The sequence below is a fragment of the Pongo pygmaeus genome, chromosome 6, assembly GCF_028885625.2.
Source record: "Pongo pygmaeus isolate AG05252 chromosome 6, NHGRI_mPonPyg2-v2.0_pri, whole genome shotgun sequence".
Lineage (NCBI taxonomy): Eukaryota > Metazoa > Chordata > Mammalia > Primates > Hominidae > Pongo > Pongo pygmaeus.
Window position 1 is genome coordinate 77,163,268 of NC_072379.2, and position 19,171 is coordinate 77,182,438.

The 19,171-nt window shown below is 35.4% G+C and overlaps 1 long non-coding RNA gene across 1 annotated transcript in view; it reads right to left on the reverse strand.

Moving 5' to 3' along the window:
• LOC134739869 (uncharacterized) overlaps positions 1-19,171 on the reverse strand; it is a 148,839-nt gene that overhangs the window by 33,406 nt on the left and 96,262 nt on the right. The window contains exon 2 of the long non-coding RNA XR_010126940.1: positions 15,867-15,986. This is a non-coding gene — a long non-coding RNA (uncharacterized LOC134739869). The remainder of the gene's footprint in view (positions 1-15,866; positions 15,987-19,171) is intronic.

Genomic DNA, 19,171 nt, shown 5'->3' on the forward strand with positions numbered 1-19,171 from the left:
ACTGAATAACACAGATATATAGCTGTCCATCCTGTTATATCTGTTCCTTCACCACCTACCTCCAGTCTGATAAGCCAGTAATTACATGTTGGAAGTTTCAGTTGCAAAAGCAGCCTACTCAAACTGTTAATATCTTTATTAGACAAATTAAGTCACACTAACCATTGAAACAAACAGCCTCAGAACGTTGAGAGTTTGTTCCTTTGCCATGCACTTCACCATCTACTGTGTGTTAGTGGTGGCAGGAAGAAATGGGGAGTTGGTTCTCTTTTCCATGTAGTCACTCAGGTACCCAGCCCCCTTCCATATTTTGATACTGTTATCATAAAGGCTCAGGGTCTTCCACTGGAGGCCTTACCTCAAACTGTCAGACAAGGAAAAGGAAAGGGAGAGAGGGGACTGGAAGAGGTGAACATCACTTTTGCCCACAGTCTTTTATGTAGAACTCAGTCATATAACTTTACCTAACTTCAAGAGGGTTGCACAATGATCTCCATTAGTGTTTCCTGGAAGAATAAGTGAAACACAAATATTGCTCAGCTGTATCATTCTATCTCTCAATTATCATGTATTTCAAATGATTGTTTTATCTAAAGATAATATACAATTAGACCTATTTAATTTACTCACTAAAGCACCATGCATACAATTTATCTTGATTAGCATTGGCCTGAACCTAGGTGTACCAGATAAAATACAGGATTTCCAGTTAAACCTGAATTTCAGATAAACAATAGATAGATAATTTTTAGTATATGCATTCTCCAAAATTGCATGTGTCAAACTTATACGAAGAAATAATCATTGTTTATCCAGAATTTAAATTTTACTGAATACCTGTCTTTTTTTATTTGATCGTGTTGCTAAATCTGTCAATCCCAGCCAGAACACTTTCATTTTCATTATTATTATTGTGAAGTATGCTCAAAGATGTCAATATGAATTACGGAAAATGTGAATATCATATGTTTTCCCTCAATTACCTTTAAACAAACAAAAAAAAAAACACTGCTTCAAGCCAAAAGGTATAGTCTTGACTATTATCTGCTACTTAAATCTAATTTATATATGCCTAGAATTGTTATTTATGACTAGTCTCTAGTGTCATATGACTTGATGTTTTAATTAAATTTCAGTACAAACACCTTAAAATAATATTATGCTACTTTTATTTCAATATTTGTGTTCTGCTTTGTTAGGAGAAAAGTTGCAGCGAAGTGCAAATTATCAGGCTTAAGATAAATTAAGAAGCACTGGCACCTTCACTGATCTTCAAACTAAGAACTGCCCATAAAGTGGTGCTGCCGAGATTGGATTGCTCCTGCATGCTCCCTCAGTGATTTTTATATTTTAATAAGACTCTTCATTATAGTTAGCTCCTCATGTTGGAGCCATTAGATATTTGTGGGAAATAACATATCATTATCTCAGTTGCATTCTGAGCCATTTGGGATGCTTTTAAGTTAGAATGATTTTTTCCTTGTCTTAATTTTACACACACTAGTGCCTACATGCCTGTTCAGCTTATTTCTGTCTTCAGGTTCTTTGATCCTATTTTTCAACTTTATTGTGTTAAAGTGGCTGATGAACAGTGTCACTAACTGCTTGATAGGAGTCGCCTCAAATTCAGTTAATTCAAAAATTTACTGTCTTGAGAGAGGGGCTGACATTCTAAGTCCTTTATTTATTCTGTCTCTCTCTCTCACCTAAAATTCCATCAGGAAACATTCACACACATCTCCGTATCTCTTCAAATTCAGCATTAGGGATCTAAGCATGGAAACAATGATTTTGATATTACATGACCATAGAACCAAGGATATTAAGAGGAATGCTTAGAGCATATAAAGGCAAAAAGCAAACACAACATACACTCGACAATTAGTGAGCAATCAAACCAAACGCAGATCTAGTGCAACTGAGTAATTTTCAGTGTAGAAATGTGAACCTATAGAAGGTTCTAAGTTATATTTATGATTTCCATGTAATAAAGTATATATTAAGTTTAGATTGGGATTTAGCAAAGCTGTATAGTTATTCTTGTAACTATTCAAGTTTGGGATGGGGGTTGGATAAAGATTAACTATGCACCAAAATCCTTTCTTCTCTCTTATTCATTATTTGTTCACCAAAAAGATCTATGATCTGAACTGTTTTACATTTTTATTTGCTATCCCATCTGGTGTGGTGAGCACCCTCATAGAATCCAAAAGTTTTTAAACTCATACATGGTATTTTATTTCATATTCCTTCTTTATGTTTATTGTGAATGGTAGCCTAGAATTGTTTATTCAGTAAATTAATATTTATTGTGCATATACTGTTTCCAAGTATTGAGCACTAGGAATGCATATATTAAATATAGAGTTAATCTCTACCCCAAGGACTTCTCAAACAAGTACATATGTGCGTGTATAATCATTCGTTTTATTTATCACTAAATTGCCAGTGAGAGAAATTTTAGGATGTTGACTTTATACACAGTTAACATTCCCATCTTCCTCAAATTTAGATCTTGATGTAGGATTACTAAGTTCTGCAGTTGCCAAATACGTTACACAACCAGAAAAACAATATTACTTTTTGAGATGAATATCATTTTATAATAATAGGCATTATGAAACTAAAAATGAAGAAAATGTCTTAATTCCAAAAGACTATCTTACAAGCAATATGTTTAGTTTTCCAATAATTGACTATATTCCTCTGATGTGGTTCATCTCACTGGACAGTGAAAACTTTGTCATGGCTTTTGCAAAACAGTTTTATTTGGGAGCTAGTAAGAAATAAAATAGTCTGATATTTTATCTCTGTGTTTGGAGTTAACTTGTTATATGCCAATATTAAATGCAGCAAATATTTCATAGAGAAACAAAACCTTAATACAAATCTGTAGCCCTAACTATGGAAGAAGATAATGGGCCTAAACACAGATGAAGATTAGTTTCTGGAGGAAGAAATCAAGACAGAGAGTTATTTCAAAGAGATGGTCTATGGGGCTTTGGAAATTGATGTACTAGTCAGGTATGGAATCAGTATGGATCACACTTCGTTGGATGACATTTGTGAAAAGTAGAAAAGAGCCCCAAACAATAACTTGTATAAACCTACATTCCATTTCTTTATTCTGCCTTGTTTTTCTTCATTATATTTACTACTACCCACATTATTTCATACCTTTGTTTTACTCAAGAAATATTTATTGAGGCTCCTTAATGCTTGGCCCTGTTCTGGGACCTAGGATGAAATGAGAGAACAGAAAAAAAAAGTCTCTCCTCATGAAGCTTCCATTCTAGTGTTATGTTAGTCCCAACATAACAACAGGGTATCTGTGGAAGCAGGGACCGTGGTTCTGTCTCAATCTGTTGTATATCACTACATTGGCAACCCAACCATTGCATAGTACGTGCTCAATATTTTTTGTTGAATTAATAAATAGAGGGGGCTGGGCACGGTGGCTCACGCCTGTAATCCCAGCACTTTGGGAGGCCGAGGCGGGTGGATCATGAGGTCAGGAGATTGAGACCATCCTGGCTAACACGGTGAAACCTGGTCTCTACTAAAAACACAAAAAATTAGCCAGGCATGGTGGCGGGCGCCTGTAGTCCCAGCTACTCGGGAGGCTGACGAAGGAGAATGGCGTGAACCCGGGAGGCGGAGCTTGCAACGAGAGGGGATCGCGCCACTGCACTCCAGCCTGGGTGACAGAGCGAGACTCCATCTCAAAATAAATAAATAAATAATAAATAAATAAATAAATAGAGGGCTTTGGGTACATGGAGCAGGGGAGTGGTTCTGGATACTCAAGTACATTGAGAGTAGTTTACTTCTACCCCAGAGACCTGGAAGGCAATGAGGCTATGAAAATGATATCAAATATAATGGTAGCCCATGGAATATGTCAGAAATTCCAGCCATCTACTGCTGTTCTTTTTTGTGTTAAAAGAAATGATTTTTACATGTGACTGTAAGTTCTGTAATGAAAGCTGGTTAGGAAGAGCTATTGTTATCTTGTATCCCAGCTGTGTACTTAGACTGATATTCCTATGAAAAGTGTCTATTTAAAAAATGAACATGTTTATCTTGTCTGCAGGACTATGGGAGTGAATTTACATCTAAAACCACACATTCCACTTCAAATAGCCTTTTTCAGAAAGGTCTGGGCCTAAGGTTTCTTACAAACAGAATCAGTTCTTTTGGAAATAGTCATCCTTCTTTACCTTGGCAAAGGTGAGATTGATAAACCCTGGTCTTTATGTGTAGGGGAAGAAAAGTGCTACAGAGAAAAGAATCACTACCATAAAATGGACAGAGATGAAAGGTGGCGAAATGATTTAACTAAAAGTTAATGGTGAAGATTTTAGAGGCAGTTTAAAAATTCAGTTAACACAACTGTTTGAAGACTAAGAAGTGAGGAGACAGGGGATTCAACTACACGGACGACTGATTATATGCCTGGCTCTATGCCAGCCATTCCACATGCACACACACACATTTCACAGTCATTGAGGAGAATATAATTACCCCTCCAAAATAGTGATTAAAAAATGTGATACAGATCCTTACAATAACTTGCCTCAGGCCACATGTCTAATATGGGACAGGTAGAATTGCAATCCTGTCCAGTCAAATGACTCCTCAGCCCACAGACACCATATCATATTTTAGTATGAATATAAAATATGGTTACACATCTCTGGGTCAAAGTAATTTATTGACACCTAATAAAAGGTTTCCAAGCCTGATGAAAATATTTTAAAATAAATCTTATACATATGACTTCCAATATATTTTCTTTGATCCTAATTTAGGAAGTCTAGAATCATTTGCAAGCCATGTGTGCAAAATATATGCAAGCCACCTCCCTAAAATTAATTAAGGCCTGTGTTTCAATCATTTTCAAAGATGTTTAAATCATCTTCTATTTTGCAAGTCAGGAGAAATTAGATTAACAAGAACTCTGCAGGACCCCAATCTATACTACTTGAAAAATTCTGAAATACTACCAGAAAAGGGGTGAAATACAGCTGGAGTGATTAATATTCAGACACAATTCTCTGGCTGGCAAGTTGTTAAAACATTGAAGTAAAGTTCCAGAATGAATCTAGAACTCCAATTCAGGAGAACTTTTCTAAACATACATTAATATGTGAGTGATAATTTTTGATGTTTTGTTTCACTAAATTATTTTTAACTTTGACTTCTGCTTGTACTTCTATATTTAATCTACTACCGGAGACTTCACATTCTGTTTGATTAATGTTCCTATCTATTCTCACTGCCATAACACTATGTCTAATACACTGAAAATCTGGCTAATTTCCTTTCTGGTTTCTGACCCTCGTCTCTCTATCTCCAGCTTTCTTCTCATTCTTTCCACATCACATAAGCATAAAATGGTTGCTCTGAAGTCTTGGTTTTTATCAAGTTACTCGAGGCTCTAAAAACTAATGGCTTCTCATTGCTTATAGCTATATTTGTGCAAGGCATTTGGTCAGAACAGAGAAAGCAAAAAAAGAAGTCAGTCCCAAATAACTGGGACAATGCTGGGTTAAGCAAGGCTGAAGAGGAATAGAAATTTTACTCTATGGATTCTCAGAACCTTTAAAAGGACAAAATATACAGTTATCTCTTTAGATTTTGATGAGGGAGACTTCGTTCAAAAATACCTTCTGTATTTCCAAGAAGTAATGATGTTCCATGGGGCAACTTTGAAAAATGTTGGTTTATAAAATTTTATAATCTAGTATTTAAAAATCTTACTTGTGCAGTTATGCCCAACTAGACTCTGTTGATCCAATTTGTTCTTTACCATCTTGTCCTTTGAATACACTTGGTAATATCCCACTCCCTTATTCTACATAAATAATTTAATCTGCCTAGAATGCTTATTCATTATCAATTCTAACTGTCTTTAAATTCTTACCTTAATGCATTTTTCTTTATATAATCTCTCCAAACTGATTCAGTTGTACCATTCTCCTTCACAAACACTGCAAACACTTCATATGTAAACATCATAGTTATTTATGTGTTTACATCTGAGATATGTTAAATACCTTGATTTTATCAACCATGAATAATATTTTCTATATTCCTTATAGTTCAGTATGTATTTTTGGCCTTCAATAACTGAAGGAAGTCAATTTCAACATATAAATTTATATCCAAAGCAAATTGTTATTATAATTATTAGTATCAGATAAACAATATGATAATATTATGACATCATTCTAGTTAAAAAATAAGAGTATTAGTTATACCAATCAATGTTGGTTACAGAGCAAATATTTAAAAGTGCTTCAAAAAAGTTCCAAGATTACTATCCCAGATTACATCCTGACATTTTTATTATGATATCTGAGATAATTTACATATATTATAGACATAGATTGTACAGAATTTGCCTACAGTGGTGGTGAATTTGGCCTAGTCAAAAAAACTTTTTCCTACATGCTAAAGAAAAGCAACTCTAGACATATGGGGTATGTATGCAAGTATTTTGCAAAAAATGTTTTATAAGGACAAAATATATACATGTATACTGAAGACTAATAAGTATCACAAAATCTTTAAAATTAACAAAAGCATTTATATACCTTATATAGGTATACATAATATATGTAGTATTTAAAATATATAGATATATATATTCTAAAAATTATGTTAAAAAAGTTGGTATACCAGTTGTCTACACTGTCTTATTTGCAGCTTGCTATGCAAAATAAATTTTATTAATGAAGCAGATCAACTGAAACAATTATTTGTAAATAATGTGCAATATTAACAACAAACCTGGAACAAAATTTTAGGATCCTCGAATTTTTATAATGAAGATATAATTTCTACATTTTCTTAATTGGGGCACACTGTGTTAACACTCTCTAAGGTAATTTCTATCATTGACAAAGAACAGCAGATTTACAGAAAATCTGGGGAGCTGATGCAGGTGTGGTACACTGGTACTCAACCCCATTGTCAAATTGTTAAGTGCCATATGTTGACATGTTTGTCAATGCCTTGCCTCCATTGAAGTGAACAGAAATGACATTTAAAACTCCAAAGTAATATCTAAATCTCTGTGTCTGTTTCTTTGTTGTCATGCTCAATTTTGCTTAATTCTGCAAAATTTTCAGGTATCCATTTTGCTTTTCCATTTCATCTAAACATAATTAGTTTTCCACATCCATTTTGGCACATGATTCAGTAAGCACACATTCCAAGGCTGTATCACAAATCTCCCATAAGCCAGTGATTACAGTATCTCTAAAACATTTTGCCTATGTGACATTTATCTGTGATGTCTTCTATTTCTTATTTAACCAAATGGAAGCAGCTTGTCAAACACAAACAGCCTTATTTCTGAGATCTTTGCCCTTTCAACTAGCATCTCCAGACTCCTTTCCAATCTGTTCACACAGTAAAGGTCTCTTTTCATAATGTAGTTGTATCTCATAAGAGGCTTTTTAACACTATGAACATACTCATTGTTGTGAGAGCTAGAATTTGATTTTCTTTTAATAATTGTCAAAGTGCTTCACAGATACATCTAATAACAGAGATGCAGGAAATATATTTATTTTGAATTTCAGATATCATGGCAAGGACAGAACTCTTACAATTAATCTGACCAACCTCAGTTTTCTCATCTATAAAATGGAAATATTAATATCTATATTACATGACTGAGTTCACTATTGAATAAGATAATGCAGCTACAAAATCAATGCTATTATTCCTTATATGATGGACAATGTAATGCAAATCATGTATCATAGTAAAAACCTTATAAGAAATTGCTTTGTGTATTAGTTTGAACACAGAATTTACATAAAATAAGCACTTAGTAAATATGAATTCTGGTGGGGAGAATGGTTTTGATTAATCAACAAATATTTTATTGAACCTTTGTGGTACTCCAGGAACCATGCTAAGTGGTGAATGTAAAATCATGGGAAAAAATCCACCCTGATGAAAATTATAGTGGAAGAGAAAGGCAAACAATAGTACACAAATAACTGTGAGCTGTATATAAATGACAGCTAGTATATATTAAATATTCTCTAGAAGTGAAGAGCTATGCTAAGCATTTCAAATGCATTACCATATTTATGTTAATGTTGTCAAATTTGAGCAAAAGGAATTTACCCATTAATGCTGCATTTAAAGTTTTCATGCTTACAATAAAATAAAACTGGCTTTTTGTTTTAAATAAACCTGCAACAAGGCCATTTAGTGGACTAATGTCATTCACTTTGGCAATCACTAAAAATTATTGTCTGCAAGTGATATAAATATATTAGTACCATATGGTAAGTTCCTAAACTTACCTATGACCTCATGTCTATGTGTTTTGCATTATTAGCACTGCAAATCATGGATCAGACACCCTCATTATTCACTGATACCCATTTAAACCAGATAAATTACCCTTCTTTCATTAGGTAGTTTCGGTGAGAAACTGCAGTAAAAATAAATAGTAAAAAAACAAGCACTAACTTGGATTTATACTATTCCTACCCAAATTGACCATTACTCATCTAAGACCCACAACAGATCCCTTTCTGAGTGTACGAAGAAAAAGGTCTTACCACTTCCAAACACAGTAGAAAGAAAATTCCTGGGAATCTAAGGATACTAGCCATGCTATAACACATATTTCAAAAATATCAAGTTTATTCGCAATACAGAAAGATAAGTTTGATTCTGTAAAGCAAGCCTTTGAGAAAATACATGTAAAAACAATGAAAAAAAGTAGAGTAAATCTAGTCACATGTATAGTCCATGGAATTAACCTTCATCTGAACTAAGAAGAAACTGGACATTTAAAATTTTTTTTTCAAGAAATGGTGGCACATGGGCTATACTTAAAACTTGGTTAACATAAGAAAGCCTTTGTCAGATGAGTAGGTTGCGAAAATTTTCTCCCATTTTGTAGGTTGCCTGTTCACTCTGATGGTAGTTTCTTTTGCTGTGCAGAAGCTCTTTAGTTTAATTAGATCCCATTTGTCAATTTTGGCTTTTGTTGCCATTGCTTTTGGTGTTTTAGACATGAAGTCCTTGTCCATGCCTATGTCCTGAATGGTATTGACTAGGTTTTCTTCTAGGGTTTTTATGGTTTTAGGTCTAACATTTAAGTCTTTAATCCATCTTGAATTAATTTTTGTATAAGGTGTAAGGAAGGGATCCAGTTTCAGCTTTCTACATATGGCTAGCCAGTTTTCCCAGCACCATTTATTAAATAGGGAATCCTTTCCCCATTTCTTGTTTTTGTCAGGTTTGTCAACGATCAGATGGTTGTAGATATGTGGCATTATTTCTGAGGGCTCTGTTCTGTTCCATTGATCTACATCTCTGTTTTGGTACCAGTACCATGCTGTTTTGGTTACTGTAGCCAGAATCTACAATGAACTCAAACAAATTTACAAGAAAAAAACAAACAACCCCATCAAAAAGTGGGCGAAGGATATGAACAGACACTTCTCAAAAGAAGACATTTATGCAGTCAAAAAACACATGAAAAAATGCTCATCATCACTGGCCATCAGAGAAATGCAAATCAAAACCACAATGAGATACCATCTCACACCAGTTAAAATGGCAATCATTAAAAAGTCAGGAAACAACAGGTGCTGGAGAGGATGTGGAGAAATAGGAACACTTTTACACTGTTGGTAGGACTGTAAACTAGTCCAACCATTGTGGAAGTCAGTGTGGCGATTCCTCGGGGATCTAGAACTAGAAATACCATTTGGCCCAGCCATCCCATTACTGTGTATATACCCAAAAGATTATAAATCATGCTGCTATAAAGACACATGCACACATATGTTTATTGCGGCACTATTCACAATAGCAAAGACTTGGAACCAACCCAAATGTCCAACAACGATACACTGGATTAAGAAAATGTGGCACATATACACCATGGAATACTATGCAGCCATAAAAATTGAATAGTTCATGTCCTTTGTAGGGACATGGATGAAACTGGAAACCATCATTCTCAGCAAACTATCGCAAGGAAAAAAAACCAAACACCGCATGTTCTCACTCATAGGTGGGAATTGAACAGTGAGAACACATGGACACAGGAAGGGGAACATCACACACCGGGGCCCATTGTGGGGTAGAGGGTAGGGGGGAGGGATAGCATTTGGAAATATACCTAATGCTAAATGACGGGTTAATGGGTGCAGCACACCAACATGGCACATGTATACATGTGTAACAAACCTGCACATTGTGCACATGTACCCTAAAACTTAAAGTATAATAATAATAAAATAAAATAAAAAAGAGAGCCTTATAAATCAGCTGTGCAGACTGAGTAAAGTCTTACTATATTAGCATCATTTAAAAGGTGCAGGTAAAAACTAAAAAGCATAATTTTATATAGTTCACCATTAAAGATTCATTCTTTTGGTTTCCCAAATCTTTTTAATAATTCTGAAAGGGGTGATAATGTCACTCGTAGTTTAGGAGACACTATTATCGATGTATTCCGAGAAACGACCAGAGGCACAGAATTTCTAAGATCAAGAAGAAGAGGAGGAGACAGGGATGAAAGAGAAAAGAGGGAAGAGACAGAAGATTGGGGGCCTTCTACATAACTGTTTTTTTGTTTGTTTTTGTCGTTTGTTTGTTTTTTTGAGACAGAGTCTCACTCTGTTACTCAGGCTGGAGTGCAGTGGCACAATCTCCTCTCGCTGCAAGCTCCACCTCCCCGGTTCACACCATTCTCCTGCCTCAGCCTCCCGAGTAGCTGGGACTACAGGCGCTGGCCACCATGCCCGGCTAATTTTTTATTTTTAGTAGAGACGGGGTTTCACAGTGTTAGCCAGAGTGGTCTCGATCTCCTGACCTTGTGATCCACCCGCCTCGGCCTCCCAAAGTGCTGGGATTACAGGCGTGAGCCACCGCGCCCGGCCTACATAACTGTTCTTAAAGCCTATCATTCTCTTAAACTTTGGACACACACACACACACACACACACACATATATTTACACGTGTATTTCAATGGTGTTCAAATCCATTCGCGTAGTTACTTTTTTAATGCTTGTTTGGCCATGGTAAGCCCTTTAAGCTAGTTCTGGTATCATTTTAAACTAGCTTCACTGATATTTGAGCACTTCTTTGTTTTGTGACACAACAAGATGTTCCAGGCTCATATTATACTTTCCAGGACTCAGATTTTGAATTTGTCATTGCTCAAGATGCCCTGGTTCCTTTCACTGGAGACTGCCATTGAGAAAAAAATATTTGCGTGTTAGGTATGCTCATTACTAATAGAGTGTCATTGCTTCTGATCTCTTTCACTGGAGAATATGAAGAAATAGATACATGCATATATACATGCATACATAGGTGGATAATAGATGACATGGACAGTTATATAATGATTTCATATTGATACTTCCACATCAATAACAGTATCATAGTGTTCTTTACTTTCTTCATTACACATCTGTCTTTCTTCTCTCCAAGTTGAAACTCTGGTAACCATCAGTATCAATATATCTAACAATACTACCAAAATTTTGACACCCATTTTATTATTAAAAACAAAAAAAGCCTTGAAGATTTATTTGTAGTTGTTTTATCTCTCTCTCTCTCTCATATGAAAAAAGAATACTATGTTCAAAAGTTACTTTAGTTGAATCTTATTATCAGATGATTATTTTATCAATATGGCAAACAATTTGTTTCTATTTGGGTTGAATATAAGTTTTGTTTTCATATATTTTTGTTTTAATTCATTTATTAATAAATTATGTTTCAAAAGACCAAATCATATTTTAAAATTACTCAAAAACGCCTTGCTCATGTTCTCATTTCCTTCTTCTAGCTGCCACCTATCCCTTGCAAGTTAGCATTTCACTTGGTTTCTTATTTATTTTTTACATGAAAGTAAAAACACAAACACTTGTGTTCTTATTTTTTCTTCTTATACTAAACTTAATATTCACTTTTTTTACCTAAGCATAATGACAAAGCACCAGATCACATTTTGAAATTAGAACTACTTAAGAGATTTGAAAAATGGATTCTCTCCAGCACCTGTTGTTTCCTGACTTTTTAATGATTGCCATTCTAACTGGTGTGAGATAGTATCTCATTGTGGTTTTGATTTGCATTTCTCTGATGGCCAGTGATGGTGAGCATTTTTTCATGTGTTTTTTGGCTGCATAAATGTCTTCTTTTGAGAAGTGTCTGTTCATGTCCTTCGCCCACTTTTTGATGGGGTTGTTTGTTTTTTTCTTGTAAATTTGTTGGAGTTCATTGTAGATTCTGGATATTAGCCCTTTGTCAGATGAGTAGGTTGCGAAAATTTTCTCCCATTTTGTAGGTTGCCTGTTCACTCTGATGGTAGTTTCCTTATATAGGAACACTTTTACACTGTTGGTGGGACTGTAAACTAGTTCAACCCTTGTGGAAGTCAGTGTGGCGATTCCTCAGGGATCTAGAACTAGAAATTCCATTCGACCCAGCCATCCCATTACTGGGTATATACCCAAAGGACTATAAATCATGCTGCTATAAAGACACATGCACACGTATGTTTATTGTGGCATTATTCACAATAGCAAAGACTTGGAACCAACCCAAATGTCCAACAATGATAGACTGGATTAAGAAAATGTGGCACATATACACCATGGAATACTATGCAGCCATAAAAAATGATGAGTTCATGTCCTTTGTAGGGACATGGATGAAATTGGAAATCATCATTCTCAGTAAACTATCGCAAGAACAAAAAACCAAACACCGCATATTCTCACTCATAGGTGGGAATTGAACAATGAGAACACATGGACACAGGAAGGGGAACATCACACTTCGGGGACTGTTGTGGGGTGGGGGGGAGGGGGGAGGGATAGCATTGGGAGATATACCTAATGCTAGATGACGAGTTGGTGGGTGCAGCGCACCAGCATGGCACATGTATACATATGTAACTTACCTGCACATTGTGCACATGTACCATAAAACCTAAAGTATAATAATAATAATAATAATAATAATAAAAGAAAAAAAAGAAAAATGGATTCTCACAGAGGGGTGAATTAATAACAGTAGTCTTTCTAGAAGAAACGCTTTTGGAGGTGAGAAAATTTAAAGGCCTTTATCATGGAGAATAAACATAAGTGTAGTAAGAAAGTGAAAAAAGGGTCAATCGATTTGACTTTTACTAGCGTATTCAACATGTTTGGTAATCCCTTAATCCCCAACCACTGCCCAAGTCTCCTCTTTCTCTTGCTCCCTCTCCTTCTCCTCATTCTTTTCATCTTTCAAATTGTTTTTAATGGCTGAAGCCCAGCTAAGTAAGCTCAATCAGTTTTGATCATCTGTTTTGGGTAAAACATCTTCTCTCTCTTCTATGCACAAATTGTATGCACTCATTGATGTATGACCTGTGCCTTTCAGAATTTACACATTATCTTTACGTTTTCAAGGAACTTTGCAATCACATGTAATGTTTACCTCCCAGTTCTTAGCAATATTAACCTCATTTTACAGTGGTGGTAACAGTCATTGAGCAGCTAAGTGACTTGACCATTCCTAAACTGTAACTCCCAGCATGCACGTCCCCAGTGTGTTGCTGAGCTCAGTGAGTCACTGCCCGAGTCTAGCCTTTATTTATTGCATCATCCCTGAGATGTGGGTAATAGTCACATGAACCTTCAAGGTGTAGTTAAAACACCCCATAAACTGACTTTTACTAGCCACTGTCTAAACCTTGACTTTCTCAAAGTTTTCTCCTTTTGGCTCTTATATGAGAAAACTATCAACAGTAATGCAAGTAAAAGTAAAATATGAAAGTAGAATGTTAAATCTAAGAAAGATATGCCCAATTGTCTTGAGATTTGTGTTAAGAACAAACATTTAAAATATTTACCACCCTTTAGAAAAATTCGAGTAAGCCTTATAAGTAGTTTATTTAGAACACAGAGACTAGCCTGACCAATATGGAGAAACCCTGTCTCTACTAAAAAAATACAAAGTTAGCCAGGTGTGGAGGTGCATACCTGTAATCCCAGCTACTTGGGAGGCTGAGACCGGAGAATCGCTTGAACCTGGGAGGTGGAGGTTGCAGTGAGCAGAGATCGTGTCATTGCACTCCAGCCTGGGCAACAAGAGCAAAATTCCGCCTCAAAAAAAAAAAAAAAAAAAATGCAGCATTTACTCAAAGACCCATTATAGCCAAGGCCTAATCCAAGTCATTCCCTGGACTGGAGAAACTGGACTTGGTTTTTAAGATGTCACCCATCCCTTTCAAATCAGAGTGAAATCAGAATTAAACTGATAAACTGAAGACAGCAGTGTTTATTTCATTTTGCTCAGGTTTTTAAACCTAATCCTATATGCACACTTTTGTCTGTTGCACATTTTTATTTTCAGGCATTCTAGAAATTTCAGTCTTTGTTTTCGGAAGGAGAAAAAAGCATAGTGAAAACAAACTCATTTGACTGAATGAGTTTTCTTTTGTGACTAACTTAATGGCTTTCATTCTCAGAAGTTCCTAATGAATTATGAAGGTGTTTCTCTTAAGCATAATAACATATTTTACTAAGGGAGACCTTATGTTCTATACACACCCCAGACATCAATTAAACCTTTGTGAACCTGGCTAGAAGTGACTACTGGGATGAAGTGAGGCAAGATATGAAGTGGCATTGTGAAGGGAGATTTTGCTCTTTTCTCTTCTCTGAAGGCAACATCTCTCATATTCTTTATTTTATTGTTTGATGCTTTGCTGACCCAGGGTTTAAGAATGTGTTTCTGCTCACCACCATTATACAGAAACCCAGAAGCTGAGTTCTGCTCTGTGAACAATGAGGCCTTTGTTTGCCAAAGCAGCATAGCCCAACACTTCAGAGCTTTTTAACCTTTTTCATATTGGTGATTACATTTGCAATTCATGCCAGTGGGATTATAGAGACTTTTTCTAAATCCCTGGTAGGAAAGAAAAAAACCTCTTAATTTTTCCTGAACTAGGATGACAAGCCAATTTTTCCTTCCTTGTTTGTGGGTTTAAAAAATGAGCCTCATGACTAGGCATTATCCTGAAAAATCTCTGTAAATTAATAAACCTAATCTAGGCATGAGATATCTGCTCCAATAAGGAAGAGATGCTGCATGCAGCATATTCTTTCAGAAACTGCAGGCAGAAGGATACTTCTACTGGAGGAGAGAAAGAAGCAAAACTTTAAAATGATTTTTACTAGGAATAATTGGCTCAGATACATAGTTACATATACAACGCAGAAAGAGACAGTGATGAAGGACTTTATAGTGTTCAGGGCAGATCACTTACACTGTTTTGGAAGTTCTCTTTGAGGAAAAATTATTACAAATTTATAAAAAGAAAAAAGGCATGAAAGTAAACATTTATTTTGTTTGAGAAAATGAATTCCAACAAATTAAAAAGCAAAAGCAAATAAAGTGGCAATATCACAAACATTACAACATTCAGAAAAATAATGTATTAATACTATTAGTTAGCTGCCTGACATCTCTATATATTTTGGCTTCACAGCCTTTGTTTCTTCATATGTAGCAATTTTAAAATATTTTCTGTGGGGACACTAAAAAGTTGATTCAATCTAGCATGGTCGATTGAAAAAAAAAAGTAGTTAATAGTTTAGAAAACTTTCTTTTATCTCCACAACTCTTTCCTGGTAATGACACATCTATAAATTCCTGTGCAGTGGCTTATTTAGGCAATGATTCTTGCCCTAAGAAAAACTCTTAAAGGCTTCCATACTTTTGATTAAGTAGACATGGTTCCCAATGGCTCTTACAAAGGCTATGGGCCATTCCCTCCTGCTTTATTCTCCATGCCAATTCCATCCTTACCTTCACTGGGTTGATCCTCACAGGTCACTTCACATGGCACCTTGGTCCAGTCGTCCCTCTTGTTTTTATTCTTCTCCTTGCAATCAAAGTTGCTTGATCCCAACGATGTACCTTGAGGACCTATGGGGCAAATGTTTATTAGGGACAGGTTAGATATGGAAATCACCACTAGGGTATAGCAAGTGACACCTAGTGTGGGGCCGCGCTCTGTAGCTCTGGTTTTTGCTCCCCTCGCTTCCCCGAAGTCCCTGGAGTAGAGCATAAAAGCATCGGAAGAGGCCTGTCCAAGCGAAGGGCCCTGAAGCTTAACCTTCATTAGCTTCACAGCAAAGTATCCTATAGTAAAATTTCTGTTAACAATTTGAGATTTTAAATGTAGTCAAGTATTAGAACCTTTACTTCTTTTAACCCACAGCACATTAAACATTGTACTACTGGACTCATATCCCTTGCTGTTTGGTGGTCATTCCAATATAACACAAAATATGTTTCTTATCTGAGGCATTTTGACATAATGAACACTTTCCAGATAATTACTTTTTGAGAGTTATCCTTATAGCTGGTGTTGTTGTAATTATCAATGAAATCAGCAATGTGAACTGTGAGTCAAAAGTAATTTCCCAAGTAACTGGTAGGTTTTTGATCTGGGACTAAAATTTCTTGTAGTAAATGGAAGAATAAAACAGTTTATCAATAATAAAGTAGAAAATAAATTACAAGATAAACCAAAAGTCAAGTTAGCAAGAAATATGATTTTCCTGGGAGAATAGCTTTCATTTCTGCAAATGTGTGAGATTAAAGGGAAAGCAACACTCACTGACTATTTGGGAGCAATGAAATTGTATTTTGTAGCTTGTCTTTATGTTCCTATAGGGTCTTTCTCTACCCTCCTCTATTCATCCCACTGTGAGAAAAAAATAAGTCATTCAATATAGAAGATTATTATTAGAGATATGTGGTAGATGGTCTTCAACAAACTCCACCTCTTGGTATTCACACACTTGTTCAATCCGCTCCCACTGAGTGTGGGCTGGATCTGTGACTTGCCTCTAACTGATATAATATGGCAACGATTATCTGATATTATTGTCAAGAATGGATTATACAGGATTCTGACCCCCATCTTGCTAGCAAACTCTCTCTCGTGCTGTTTTTGATGAAACAAGCTGTCATTGTGTAAGGGGCTCTGTGGAGAGGCACACTGGGTAAATAACTGACAGCAGCTTTCAGGTTAGAGCCAGCAAAAATAGAAAGTCCTCAATCTGACAACCAGCAAAGAACTGAATTCTGCTACTATCCATGTTACCTTGGAAATTGATTCTTCCCCTGTCCACCTTTCAGAAGACACCTCAGCCTTGGCCAACACTTTGAATGCAGTTTTGTGGAAAACACTAAAAACAGAAAACGCAGCTAAGTTGAGCCCAAATTCCTTACCTATCAAAATTCTAACATAATAAAGGTGTTTGTGTGTAGTGTGTTTGTGTGTGGTGTGTGTGTGTGTGTAACTGCCAAGTTTATGGTAGTTAATAATATAGCAATAGTGATAAGTAATATAAATCATTAGAAGCCTTTGTAATATAAACACATTAAGTAAAATTAAATGTTAATATGGAGTCTTCTTTACTATTTAACTTTCCAAACCATTATTTTGGTAACTTGAGTTAACATTCTTTTCTGAAGTTCTTGCTATCCAATTATTCTGACCTATTTTTGTTAGCCCTTATAAATTTCTATGTCAGCACTGTTCACTGTCTCTAGATCTGGCCATCTAACTCACCATTGTCCTCTTTGTTATCCATATGTGATCATACTGGGCACCACTCATGTTCAACATGGATATTCTAACCTCATTTCATTCATCTACAAAGATCATTTCTGCACCCCACTAGAGTAGTCCTCTACATGGCTTCCTCTTGTCAACCAGAAGCATATTAATTCAGAAGATAATATTAATGTAATTAAGAGTTAAAATTCTGGATTCAAACAGGCCTAGTGTTTAATCTTTGCTCTGACATTCTCTTATTACCTGCTATTTTGCAAATTACTTAAACACTTGAAACCTGTTATCCCCAACCATAATATGAGAACAATAAATATATAATTAGACTCTTAATAAAGTTCTATAAGAATTTAATTTATTTATGGTTTAATGCATTTGCAATGTTATTTTCTGAGTTTAGTGTCTAATGGGAATATCCTCTCTTTCAATATCACTTAGCAAACTTGTTCTTCCATTCCTTTGCAACAAGTTCCTTGACTGCTTCCTATTTTTCAAATCCTTCAGCCTGCTCTTTTATTTTCTTTCCAATAGTTGGTCAACTATTACAACTGTGTTGTTACCAATAGTTTTAATTATCTAATGTTCTTAGCTTAATCGTAAGCCTTATATCAGGTCTCTTAAAATTGGCTGAAAAGATAATAAAACCATCCTGATTGGCACTTCTAAATATTTATGACGTTTAATCTCAGCTGAACCTTCAAAACTCTTTAACATACTCTCTTTTAAAAATGCATTAGGGCCAAAAGTAGAGAAATAATCTGAATAATACAATAAGAAAAAAATTAAAAATGTAACTGTGGTACAATGAATATTTTCTTACACAATAATGGAATTTGTTCTTCAATGCTGACATGTCATGCCCACCTATGACCCACCTTTTACCCTTTTTGCAGCTTAAAGTGTTATAAAAGGCAGTGACCCTGTAGTTTGGGGCTACTGGGGCTACTATGACCTGGCAGATTTATCATGCTAAAAAGGCAAATTGATGATCAAATTTGGAAATTGACTATAAGAAACAGTGTGCTGGAGATATTGGAAAGAAGTGGCTCTACCATGCAGACCCCTCATCACAGTCCTCACCTCACCCACTGCACTCATTTAACTGCCCAATGAACACTTGAGTTCAACAACGTTTTTCTATGTTCTCCCTAGTATATGATTTTGGCTGTTCTTTTCTCTTTAGGGAATTTTTAAAAGTTAAATAATAAATACAAAATGCCCCCTTCCAAAATAAAAGTGTTTAATTAAAACTTTTCTCAGATTTTTTTTTTTTTTTGTCGGTATGACCACTCTCATGCTTTTGCCTCACACAACAATTTAGGCCCTGCCAGTCTTTAAAAGGAACATTCTAAAAGTACATCTATTTTCCCTGGGATTTTCTATTATAACATAGCTTAGACTTCATGCAAATTTTTACTTAAAATTTGTGTTATTCAAGGTGACAAATTTCAAATTACAACTCATGCGAAGTGAGGCCTATACCCTTTGTGTGGAAAGTATTCCTCTTTCTGTACCTATCAGACTT